Here is a 13,452-nt window from a genome sequence, read left to right as displayed (position 1 = left end):
GCCACGCGTGCCATCGAGCTCCAAAAATTGATTGCCATCCCACTGTGTGTTGGAGCTTTCGATTCCTCGCGTAACTTCTTCGCGACGTGTGTGGTCCGATTACGTACTTACGTTCTTATGTACGTAGGTACATATACATACATACATACGTACGTACGTATATACGATATATATGATATAACGTGTTCTGTTTTACCGACCGTGTCAATAAATGGAAAATTTTCTTTTCGCTGATTTGAAATAAAAATGAGAGAAGAAGGTAAAAACAATACAGATAGATATAAAAGGAAAATAACTATACTAAATTGTAGTAAACTGAACTAACGAAACTTTGATTACTTTGTTATCTTGCTTTAAAGCAACATTTATTAGAAAGATTGTAAGCTCTCGTTTATATCTTTTTCCTTTTTTCTTTATTTGAATGTTTTCGCAGGCGACGGATCGATCGAGGGCGAAGGCAACTTCGTAGTCGAAACTAGTTATGTACAACGTACTACCGACACGACTAACGTAGTAACCGCGTAATGACCTGATCGTGTATGCAAACCAATATATATATATATATACACACATATATATATATATATATATATATATATATCATGGACCTGCATACGCACGCACACGTTTATGTACAACTAATATACATTTATATATACAACTATATATATATATATACACACACATAATTATATATAAATCTATGTATATATATATATTCACAAACTCGCGTTTGAGTTCGTCAGAAGTTGTACATAAGTGATAAAAGTCCGGAACAGATTACTGAGAGGGGAAAAAAAACGAGGTACCACGCTGAGATAGACAAACTAGGAACGAGAACGAAAAACGTTTAAACGGCATTCCTTTACACGCCAGTATGATTCACGGTGGTCTATATATATATATGTATATATACGCGTATATACATATATACATATAAAAAAAAGAAAAAAAGAAAAAAAAAGGAAAGAAAAGAACGAAATGATTCGATCGAATCAAAAATCGACTTGTACGTGCTCGATCGCTCGTTCCTCACGCATTTATAGATACGATAATGATCATTGGTGCAACAACGATTTGATCGGTATATCGAGCTTTTATGGGGGAGGGTAGGGGAGGGAAGGAATCATTTTCGTCATGACCTTCGCACGTTATACCGAAGAAAATCAAAAAGAAATCGTACGAACGAGTTCGTGTGTCCGTCGCGCTGTTTACCTTGAAGTTCTTTCTGAAGGTCCGCAAGAAGAAGAAAAAAAAAAAAGAAGAGGAAGAACGTTCAGAAACGGTTCGAAAAGATTTTTTCTGTATCTATTATTTTTTTGATCATTTTTTTTTTTTGTTTAATGTTTCGAAGGTTGTTTTATTTTTCTCATCGGTTTGAGAAATTCATTGTCTTCTCATATGTATCACACGCATTTTCGTCAAGTAAGGTGCACAGATGACGACGACTACGATTATGAACCAATCGATCGAAATCGTATGATCGAAGGATTGAAACTCTAGCTTCGTCAAAGTAAAATTATACGAACGGGAGGAATAAACTCTCGTAGTTTCTACGCTATAGCTGCGATCGATGACAGACAGAGGAAATAAAAAAAAGAAAAGAAAGAGAAAAAACGAAAGAAAGAATAACAGAGAGACAGAGAAAGAGAGAGAAAGAGGAAAATCAAACTTTTATCCCCTTCGCTTTTGATCTATAAAACGATCGCTGTTTCTATTGAGCGACAGGTGAATCAACGATGCATTCGTCGACGTCTTTCACGAATATCTTACCCTCATCTGTCCGACAACGTGCATATACTATACGAAGAAAGAAAAAAATAGGAAGAAAAAAAAGGAGAAAGAAAGAAAAATGAAATAAACACGAACGAAGAGAAACACGACGAAGTCGTAAAACGTTTCTTACTTTCTCCCTCCCTCTCCCTCTCTCTCTTTCTCTTTTTCTTTCTCTCTCGCAAAATTATTCCACGTGCTCTTGCGCGCTTACTCTCGCCGAAAGTACGCCTTATTGCTAATAAACAATATAAAATGAATGATATATATATAAATATGAGCGTGTGTGAGTATACATTTTGTCTCTGTCGCGTCTCTCCTTCTAACGTTTTGCATTTCCTTCTTTCCTGAGAACGCCCACGCTCTTTTGGTAGTGCGCTCACGCGCACATACTTCGACGTCATACGTATCCATGTAGTATGTACGTGGAGTGAATACCGTGAAAGATTGGTATAGTCATAAACGATGTTTATAGTCGTGTATCGGTCGACATATTAAAATCGTTGGTAAGGTGGAAGAAGAACGGTCGCGTGTGTGTCTTTCTATCTTTATGTATGTGTGTGTGTGTGTGTGTGTGTGTGTGTCTGTTTCTCTCTCTCTCTCTCTTTCTCTCTCTTACTCTCTGTTTATGTTTGTATGTGTGTATGCGGGCGTATGTTATATCGCAACTCCGCTATGTAAACGCGCGCGTATTTCTAAAATTAGTGGTCCGACTAAAATTAATATCATCGTCGTCGTCGTCGTCGTCGTCGTCGTCGTCGTCGTACCTTTCCACCTCGGGTAGTCCCTTGAGGACGTCGAGGGAATAATGATCGATGACTACTGGTTTCTTCTTTTTCTTTATGCATTCTTTTTTTCCCTTTTTTATTATTTTTATTCGATTTGATTTTATTGTATTTTATTTATTTATTTATTTTTTCTTATACGCAAAAGTATAAAGTATTATTAACTTTTTGAGGGACTAGACTTTGAAGAAAAGCTCCAATTGTATAGAATTTTTTTTAATATAAAAAAGATATTAAAAAAAGAACGACAAGTTTATTTCCATTACTTAATATAAAATATTATTCACATAATACGTAATGGAACATACGTAATTCCATCATGCATAAAAAATTTGGTAAAAGATGGGACAGTTTTTAATTCTCCTAATCCCAAAGAGTTAAGAGAATGCGATTGACAGAAGTGGATCTTTTAAAATAAATAATAGCTCGTCTCGTAGTAAACGAATTAAGGAGTAAACCAATCCGACGGCTTCGTATTTTCTCGGATAAACTGCAACCGCAACTCACAATTTTCTAGTTGTACAACATTACACGTAGATACACGTAAATGTGTATATACGTATGCATCGTATCGTATCGTATCGCTTCTAGATTTATCTTAAAGAATTCATCGAAGGTCCAAACCCGTCGTAATTTCGTTCCTATTTCCCAATAAACGCGATGATGGTATTTAATAAAGATAATAAACTGGCGATATAAACGATATAAACGATCGAAACGATATTCGCGAAAGTAAGGAGAAGAGATTAAAAATAACATAGGAACGATTCTATTGACGTATAATAAATCCTTTCTTAACCAAGCAAAAATTGATCGAACGATATTAACGAGAATCGACGAAACTTCGATTTACGTAAACAAATTAATCAAACGATTTAGAGAATCGCGCTTTTCTAGGATAGCACAAAAAAGAGATTTGCAGAGGAAAAGTACGACAAGAGGGAGAAAAAAGATGAGAAAAACAAAAAGAAAGGAGAAAGAGAGAGAGAGAGAGAGAGAAAGGAGAAAAAAGAAAAGTAAAAAAGAATGAAAGAAAGAAAGAAAGAAAGAAAGAAAGAAAGAAAGAAAAGAAAAGAAGAAAAAAAGAAAAGAAAGGAAACAAAAGAGAGAAAAGGTTAAGTCCCGCTAGCGTGGTCGTAAAACATGGAAAACACAATGATATCATACACCCGTGAAGGAGCTTTCGTATATATGTACCGAAGAGGACGACCGTGTCTTGGCTATATAAGATACGTGTTGACTCTTTGTAATGGCAGAATAAAAGATGGCCCGACGCCAGTGAAGGCGCCACATACCAGGCGCCGCCTAACCTCTCTTTTCCTTCTCTCCTCTCCTCCTTTTCTCAGTCCCGGCGAACTCGACTAGTTCTGTCTCTCTCTCGCTCGCACGACTCGCCGGTTACCCTCCCTCCTTTCTACAGTGGCGCTCCCACCACTCTCGACTCGCTTGATCACCCGATAGCTTTGCTCCAACCGTACTTCCTCCCCACCAGTTAGAGCCCCACCACCCGACGTCGTCTCAACCACGCACGCTGCTACCACGTCCTTCTACGACCTCCTGTCCTCTGTTGCACTCCCCTCCCTCTTCTCCCCGCCGGACAATTCTTTAACCCTATATAAACACGACCGCGTGTGCATGCATATATACATAACGTGCGACCGCCATACGTGAGCATATACACGTATTATTATACAGGCGCGTAAATAAAATGCTCTTTCTTTCAGTGTATATGAAAATGGATAGAAAGAGTATGGGGAAGAGAGAGAGAGAGAGAGAGAGAGAGATAAAGAGATAGATAGATAGCGAAAGAGAAAGACGGAAAGAGCACACATCTTTTTTTTCGCAGGTTTGCCGAACGTCACACCCGCTCTTTCTCTTTCTCTTTCTTTCTGCTTCCGAGATATCCTCCCCTCCTCCTCCTCCTCCTCCTCCTCCTCCTCCTCCTCCTCCTCCTCCTCTTTCCTTCTCTCGAGGCATGCTCGAGATATGCACTTTGAGACCGCGTTCGGTAATTTTGCAAGAGCGCAGACAGGCAGTGGTGTAAGAACGAAGGGAACTCGGCCGCGTACTTCTCACATTCGCATAGCTTTCGTGTCGCGTTCTATTCGATCTTACGAAGTCGGTTAAGTTACGTCAGAAACGAACGACGGGTATCGTCTTCGTTCGTAATATAGAAAGGGATCTTTCAAACGAGTTTCGAACGATCCAATCCAATCGTTTTTTAAACGGTTACACGGCAAAATTTTTCTTTGAATAAAACCTGCTGAAACCTTAGAGAACGCGACGAACGTATGAATTGGATATTCTGGGGGAGGAGGGGAGGGGGAGGAGAGAAGGGGAAACGATGAGAATAGGGGAAAGACGAGTGGTCGTCGTCGTCGTAAAGACGAAACGAGAGGAATGTCTTTCTTTTCTTTCTTTTGGTGCTCGCTTTCGAACGGTGTATATATTTTGGAAAAGGAAGATGAAGAAACGAGCGTCGATTTACGCTCTCGATTACGATTTGCATCGATATGATCATAAATTTTCATATCGCGATGGAAGAAAAAAGAAAGAAAGAAAGAATAAAAATATTTATTGCGTAAGGATCACATTTAACTCGCGATCACCGACCGTTCTAACAAAATCCGACGGTATTTGGTATAATGAGAAATTCAATTCTGCGAAAATGATCGCTATTGCCCTAAACACTACTCGATTAGTATTAAAGAATGTTAATTGAGCTTCTGCATGTATGATATATATATATATATAAATATATCAACTCGATTGGTCGGATCACCACCTGTCTAACATAGTTGTGACAAGATAATTTTAGTTTTTTTATTCTGTCAATATCGACAGAAAGAAATAGTGAAAGAGAGGGAGAGAAGGAGAGAAAAGAGAAAAAAAGAAAGATAGAGATAAAATGATCGAGGAAAATCTGGAACGCATGGCAAAATTGCATGGAGCAATTAGCGCGTGCATAAGAATACATACGTACATACGTATTATACATACATACATACATATATACATACGTGCTCGGAGTTACGCGTGCGCGGCTTAATTCCCGAGTATTTCAACTCCCTTGCCTCTTGTCTCCTCTCGTCTTCGTCGAGTACCAACGAATGCGTGTGCGATCGGCCTCTCCGCACACTCTTACTGTTTTCTCTCTCTTTCTCTCTTTACGCGATCGCGCCCATAAAGCTACGTTTGCACTCGACACAACTTACTATACTTCCGAGATATCGAAGGATGAGAAGAGAACTAATGGAAACTCTTCGAGAAACTCTTAGAAAGTTTCGATAAGCTAGAAAGAGAATTTTCCGTGAATAGAAGAAAAGAAAAGAAAAGAAAAGAAATGAAAAGAATAGAAAAGAAAAGAAAAGAAAAAGAAAACTTGATACTAGTAGAAAATATTTTGTCATAGAAATTTTCCTTGTCCATCTGTCTCTATGTATCAGCTCTTCTTGCATATATCGTACAAGTACCGGTTAGCACTATTCAAGTGCTACTCACAAGGAGGAATCTACGAAAGCATCAACATACTACGACGTTGTTAACTCACGTTTTCTAAGCGAAAGCTCTCGCGACTTTTTCGATAACCTCGTTTCCTAATACACAGTGAACAGTCCAAGCCGATATTATCGTCTCGCGAGAATAGGCGAAGTAGTAATAGTAGTAGTAGTAGTAGTAGTAGTCGAGCTACTCGCCGCGCTTCGTTGCCTCGCCTATCGAGAGTATACTTATATACATATATATATATATATGTATGTATGTATGTATGTATGTATGTATATATACATACAAACATACATACATACATAGAAAGGAGACGCAAGTCACCCACGCGATTCCGATCCGTGAAAGGCGCCGTTTACCGATTATATATCGATTATATACCGATTCTCGAATCGTTATTATCATTATTGTTATACGCTTCTTTCCTTCTCCAAATAGAAATATAGAGATAGAGAGAAAAAGATAGATAGACGAACAAATACATACATACATATATATATAGATGGATAGATAGATAGGTAGATAAATTGATAAAGAGTAAGAGTAAGAGATAGATAGAGAATAGAACTACGAGTTCTTGTAAGTTTATCTACGATTATCGCCTTTTAAACGTCTCTGACATTCGCGTCCCATTTATCGTTACACACTCTTATTAACCAACGAATAATCGCGCATAAGTTCCCATTCGAAATCTGTCCGCGAGTAGACGTGGGTTTAGCGCGTGGGCGGAACGGAAGATGGAAACACATGGCCGAGAAAGAGACTGAGAAAGAAAGATGGAGATAGATAGATAAATAGATAGATAGATAGATAGATACATAGATAGATAGATAGATAGATAGATAGATAGGTAGAAAGAGAAAATAAGAAAGAATAAAAGAGAAAAGATACTTAAGTCGAAGGACCCCGTGGAAATTCAATCTCGTCTCGATACGACGACATTAACGAAAGGCGCCTGCAGTCCCTCCTTCTCGTATCTCTCTCCTCCCACACCTCTCTTTACCTCTCCCTGCTCCTTCTTTTCACTATCTCTTCGACCATTCACAAGAACGAGCCGGACCGGTCCCAACGAAAAGATCGTGACCGATCGAGGATGCTTTCGGACTCATTGGCGTAGACACCAATTTTTTTTTATTATTATTAGCTTATAAAAAAAAAGGATATTATACACCGACAAAAACTTTCGTCTCATTGAGAAAAATTTTTTCTACGTCTCATTCGAAGTTTCTGTCTGATCGAAGAGCGAGAGAGAGATCTCTTTCTTTTCCTCTTTTTCCAAAGTTTATTCGAAAGTTCTTCTTCATTGAGGATTTTCTTTCTCTTTTTTTTTTTTTATACGAAACATTCGGTGAATCCGATTGTAAAAGACGATTCATAATTTTCTATCGATTAACGCGGTTTTTTGAAAATAAAAAGATTTTCTATCGCGATTAGCCAATTCTACGATCGGCTATAGATCGATTAAATCGATATATAAGTAGATTTTTATGTATGTACATGTATATTTACTTTCATATATATGTATATATGATTCTCAATGAATTTGGCGATCTTGTTGAAAATGGAAGTGTAAATAAGAGAACAAACTTTACCAAACTTTCACGATAAAGAAATTAAAGAGAGAAAAGTTTCGCGATTTTGACATCTATCTTTTTCTTTCTTGAACTATGCTTCGGAGAACAATTTATTCCGCACGAACGGTTAACTCATTGTGATTTAATTATTCGTTTAATCGAGATCGTGTCATCATTTTCGTGGAAAATATCGTATATGTAATTACATACGTGAGCGTACATACTTATGTATTTTTGTGTACGTACATATAATACTTGAATGTGTTATTAATTTAGTTTGCCGACGACGACGACGACGACGACGACAACGACAACGACAACGACGACACGCTTGTTTGTACGTTCCGATAAACTCCTATCTTATAACAGGGAAGAGCGTAAGGTTAAGCACGATTACGATCGTTCGCGTGCGCGTTTTTAATTATTAATTGAACTATTTAATTGTTAATTGAACTGCTCAATTTGTAAATGAACAAGGAAAATTTGCAAAGTTGCACGTAACCGATCGAAAGACCATCGAAATTATAAAACCAATGATTTATAGAAACCGTAATCGTTATCGAGTTAGTTATCGAGAGTCGAGACTACGTTTGAAGAAGAAAAATAATTTAAAGTGATATTATTAAACGACGTCTATAAATAATTCTGACGGAACTGTACGTGACATGTTTTGATAAAAAAAAAAAAAAAGAAAAAGAGAGAGAGAAAAGAAAAAAGAAGAAGAAGAAGAATAAAAAAAGAGAATTAAGGTGCGAAAAAGCCGTTGTTGATTTTTTTCACGTTTTTCTTCTTCTTTTTTGTTTTTAACGGAAGTACGTCCTCCACAACGAGACGCGACTCCAATTTCCTCGTGTAATTATTGACTTCACAATTCACAGTTAAAATCCATGACGTACCTATTCATAAACAGAGTGCAAGACTTTAATACGCGTTTGTCTCGTAGATATCATTTTCACGCTTTAGCCTCCTTTTATCAGAGCATGTCGCTTGTGGAAATTTATCTGGCGAAAAAAAAATTCAATTACCTATATGAATGAAAACAAACGAAAAAAAAAAACAAATAAAATAAAATAAAATAAAACAAAATAAAATAAATAAAGGATACGAATAACAATAACGAAATAGCTAATTCTATTTTTATCGTTGAAACGTTGTATTGACTTCCATAAATGGAATAAATAAATAACGTATTGAGACACAACAGAGAGAAAGAGAAAGAAAAATAAAAAAAAGAAAGAGACAGAGAGAGAGAGGGAGAGAGAGAGAGAGAGAGAGAGAGAGATATGATTCTAAAGTGACAGTAAGTGAGCAGGATTAGTTCCTCCGTGATATTAGTTTTTCATCTTTACCGACGGCGTAAAAGTACGTAACGATGATATATAGTTAAACGAAGAGTAGTACCACTTCTGGATCTATTTTCGCTTCGATCGAAGGATCGAGGCCGTCGACCTAAACGGATCTCTCGTATACGAAAGAAAGAAAAAAAGAAAGAAAGAAAAAGAGAAAAAGAAAAAGAGAGAAAGAAAGAGAAAGAGATAGAATAGGTACAGTAGCAGAAGGAAGATGGCTAAAACGACGTCGTCGTCGTCGTCGTCGTCGTCATCGTCATCGTCGTCGTCGTCGAGCAATCAGTCCTTCATTTTATTAAGAGGCTTATTCGCGCCGCGATTTCATTCCGGCTTCTCTCAAGTGGCCTGATCCAATTCGATTTCATGCCGCGTACCCTCTTCTTCTTCTTCTTCTTGTTCTTGTTCTTCTTCCTCCTTCTCTCTTCTTCTTTTTCTAACATGCCGTCTTCTCGTCGTCGTTCTTTTCCATCGGTTAGCAAAGAGCCTACAGCTCGTGCACTCGATCACGAAGTTCTTCCTCTATTTTCCAGTCGCAAGAGTGAACGACGGTAAAGAGAAACTGACGCAACGCGATCGGATCGATTCGAACGATTGATTTCGAGGAACACGAAGGAAAACGTGACCGATCGGCCATCGATTCGAATGAATCACGAAGAACTATCTATCTATTCCGTAAGAAGAGACAGAGGGAGAGAGAAAGAGAGAAAGAGAGAGAGAGAGAAGGAAAAAGAATGGAGGAAGAATCCATTACGCGACTGGCATCAATTTTCCGCAACAACATCTGAGATCATCGATGTTTGAAAATGAAATCGCGGAAGCTGTTACTTCCGCACGGAAGAGATATCTCCCCTTTAAGGACTTCGATCGAACTTCCCCAAGGCCGACCTTGACCTTCTCGCGTCGGATAACTCGTCGAGAAAAATGGAGAAAGAGAGAAAGAGAGAGAGAGAGAAATATCGAATTGTAATTTCACTCGTTTGATTCAAAATTTTTCCGACGTTACTTCCTTGTTTTTCTTTTTGTTTTTTTATTTATTAAGGAGATAAGACCGATTTCGATAATATATCACATGATTAATTTCGAGATATGCGGATAAACTCGCGGAGAAAGTAAAAGATACCGGTGTTTGACTGCCTGTTGAATGAGAGAGAGAGAAAGAGAGATAAATAGATATAGATACACACAGAGACGTTATTGAGAAGAAGAAGAAGAAGAAGAAGAAGAAGAAGAAGAAAAAGAAGAGGAAGAAGAAGAGAAAATAAAAGAAAAAAGACGTAATGAGTCTGCCATTCTGACTCGAGGGTGTTCAGATCTTGTGAGAGGAAGAGAAAAGAGAGCGAGCGAGCGAGAGAACGAGAGAGAGAAAGAGAGAGAACAACCTGTTGCGGAGCAACAGGAGAATACGTGGGTGTTTCAGAGAGACATAATCCTATCCTCCCGTTTCGAAGAGATTTCAAGGGTCTCACAACGAAATTTGATTTAACTCGTTCTCTTTCTCACGGTTTCCTTTTCTGTGCTATCCTCGTTAATATTACGCTAATAAGTTATACTCGTGAACCAACTAAGCTAGATACGTGTGTGTGTGTGTGTGTGTGAACGTGCATATGTGCATTGAAGTGGTATCGGTTATGCACGTACACATGTTAATATATATATATACATATGTGTATTTATATGATACCTGCATATTTAATGTCACGTTCTTCGCGTAATTCATCGAGATGGTGAGGGGATTGGATGGAGAGGAATGGACAGAGAGAGAGGGGGGAAGTGGAGAGAAAGAAAAGGAAAAAAAAAAGGAAATGACGGAATTGAATCCTAAGCGAAGCGATGAGGACGACCCACGTCGAAACGAAGATATTGGCCAATATGCCGCATCGAGTAGGTAGATCGACCGAAAGAGTCGAGATAGAGAAGAATCTCTGATAAATGATCGGTACGTTTTACACGTGAAATATCACGATTAATCATCTCGATACGATAGGACGATAGGCTACGTATACGCATACGGATATTATCGTTTGATTTCTAACCGTGTAATAATTAAATTATCCTGAGGATTATATTTAAACTGAGAGGAAGAAAATTAAAGAGAGAGGAAGATAGAAAAACAAACAGAGAGAGAGAGAGAGAGAGAGAGGGGGGACGAATAAGATTCAACATCGTATATCGATCGATCGTCTGCTTCGAAGGAAGGAAGGAAAGAAAAGAAAAGAAAAGAAAAGAGAAAAAGAGAGAAAGAAAGAGAAAGAGAGAGAGAGAGAGAGAGAGAGAGAGAGCTAGAGCCAAAATAAATCAATAAAATAGCAAGCCGAGTTGAGCACGTACGTGTATGCGTGTGAACGTAGAAGGAGAAAGAGAAAGAGAGAGTGTATGGAGAGAGTAAGAAAGAGAGACAGAGAAACAGAGAGAGAGAGAGAGAGAGAGAGAGAAAGAGAGAGGGAGGGTGGTGGCGAGACGAGAGACAGGAGGAGAGGAGAAAGAGGAAAGGAGAGCGAGCGAGGTCGAGACACGCGGCAGCTGTCTGGCGCCAGGGGTCCCCCTGTTCCCTCAAACAGTCGCGCCGAATGCCACCCACCTTCGTCGACCTATCGTGCCATTCTCAAACCTGCATCCCGGGAGCCGGCTTTCCTTCCTCTCAGCTTTTTTTTCTCTTTCATATTTCTTTTCCTTTCCTTTTTTTCTCTCCTCTCTCTCCTCTCTTTTTCTATTTCATTCTGGAGAATTTTTCAAAGGTGCCCCGAAATATTCACCGGAAGAACAGCCATTTTTGTTTTTCGACTGGTTTTTCTCATATCGTTTTATGTCCTTGAGTAAAAGTAAATGTACATACAAGTATATGTATTTATATATATATATATTTTTATATATAAATAATATATATATATATATTTTATATATGTTATAATATATAACTATTTTATATATATATATGTAAATTCAAATTAATCGATGCCGATCAGAAGTTTGATTTACCAATATCTATAAATTCAATGAGGAAAAGTTTATTACTACAGGGATAAAGTTAAAGTTTCAAGAACATCAAAAAGAAAAGAGATTCGAGTGCGTGGCTACTTGGAAGAGTTCGACGAGTGGCTTGGTCAATCTCTCTCTCTCTCTTTCTCTCTTCCTCTCTCTCTCTATCTACCTATCTATCTATATATTTATCTATCTCTCCTTTTCTTTCGCTCTTCCACGGCATTCGCGAAGAATACTTCGCTACGGACGCAATTTGCTGCCGGCTTGGGAATGCCTGACGTCGTTAGAGCAGTGGCCTTTGCATTGGCAAAGGCAGATAGTAAAAGCAAAGGCCTCTCCTTCGATGATGCCACGAGGAAATCACAGCTCGTAAACGTTTCTCGGTCTTGACTCGCGTCCGTCTTCTTCTCTTCGTGACATCAACGTACTACGTACTCTATACCGATATATATATATTCGTACGTATATATCTATATATGTGGTACATTAAATATATATATTTATATATTCGAAACAATATGATATATATTGAAAATAAATCAATAATGTTTTCACGTTCGATGAAATTTCTTTCCATCATTTTTTTCTTTCTTATCTTTCATATCAATGTTCTCGTCGTTTTATCGTCTATTAATAGAAAATAAAAAAAAAAATAAATAAAAAAAAAGAAAAATGATGAATTCGATGAAAACTATTTCTCGACCTTGTCCCAAATTCATGAAAACATCGAAAGAAAGAGCGAATAGAGAAGAAAGATATCTTTCTCTTTCTCTCTGATACTTTCAAGAGTCAAAATAAGAGAGATAGAGAGAAAGAGATAACTTTTCTTGTTTTGTGGTTGGGGCCAGAAACGTTTCGAGCGTTCCACGAAGCAAACGAAGAGCGACCCGAAAAACGAAGAGAAGAGTTCGCGTACCACGCGGTGCGTCATGCGTGAAAACCTGCGCGCGTCAGCCTCGTGGAACGTCCATGCCGAGGAAATTTCTTCGACGACGAAGACGACGAAGACGAAGACGACGAAAAAGAAGAAGACGTCCTCGGAAAAACTCGAGCGACGTCGAATAATTTTCATTCGTGTAGAATTTCTAATTTAAAAGGAAATGTACATTTATATTTTCTACACTGAATTATTTAAATTTTATATTTATATATTGATTTTCTAAATTCCTTCAAATGTGTATATATAATTCTGTAATTACTGTTGCTTTAATATATATAATTAAAATGTAATATATATATATATTATATATATTTATATATATATATATATATACATATGGAATTTATCCAAATTTATATGAATCTGTATATAACAAAATATCGATTATGTGTATATATATATATATAAAATAAAGTAACAGAGTTAACCAAACTACAGCGAGATAAATTATTATATATATAAATATATAAAAATAAAAAATAAAAGGAAAAAAAAAGATAAAAAGTTGAATGAAACCGCTGAACTTAGGTATCTCCTTAAACATCGGT

General features: G+C 37.5%; 1 protein-coding gene across 2 annotated transcripts in view; it reads right to left on the bottom strand.

The window, feature by feature from the left end:
• Positions 1-13,452, bottom strand: part of LOC127066832 (uncharacterized) — a 45,609-nt gene that overhangs the window by 13,361 nt on the left and 18,796 nt on the right. The gene's annotated exons all lie outside the window — the stretch shown is intronic.

The sequence above is a fragment of the Vespula vulgaris genome, chromosome 10, assembly GCF_905475345.1.
Source record: "Vespula vulgaris chromosome 10, iyVesVulg1.1, whole genome shotgun sequence".
Lineage (NCBI taxonomy): Eukaryota > Metazoa > Arthropoda > Insecta > Hymenoptera > Vespidae > Vespula > Vespula vulgaris.
The sequence above is the reverse complement of the archived record's forward strand: the minus strand, read 5'-3'. Positions and strand labels throughout refer to the sequence as shown.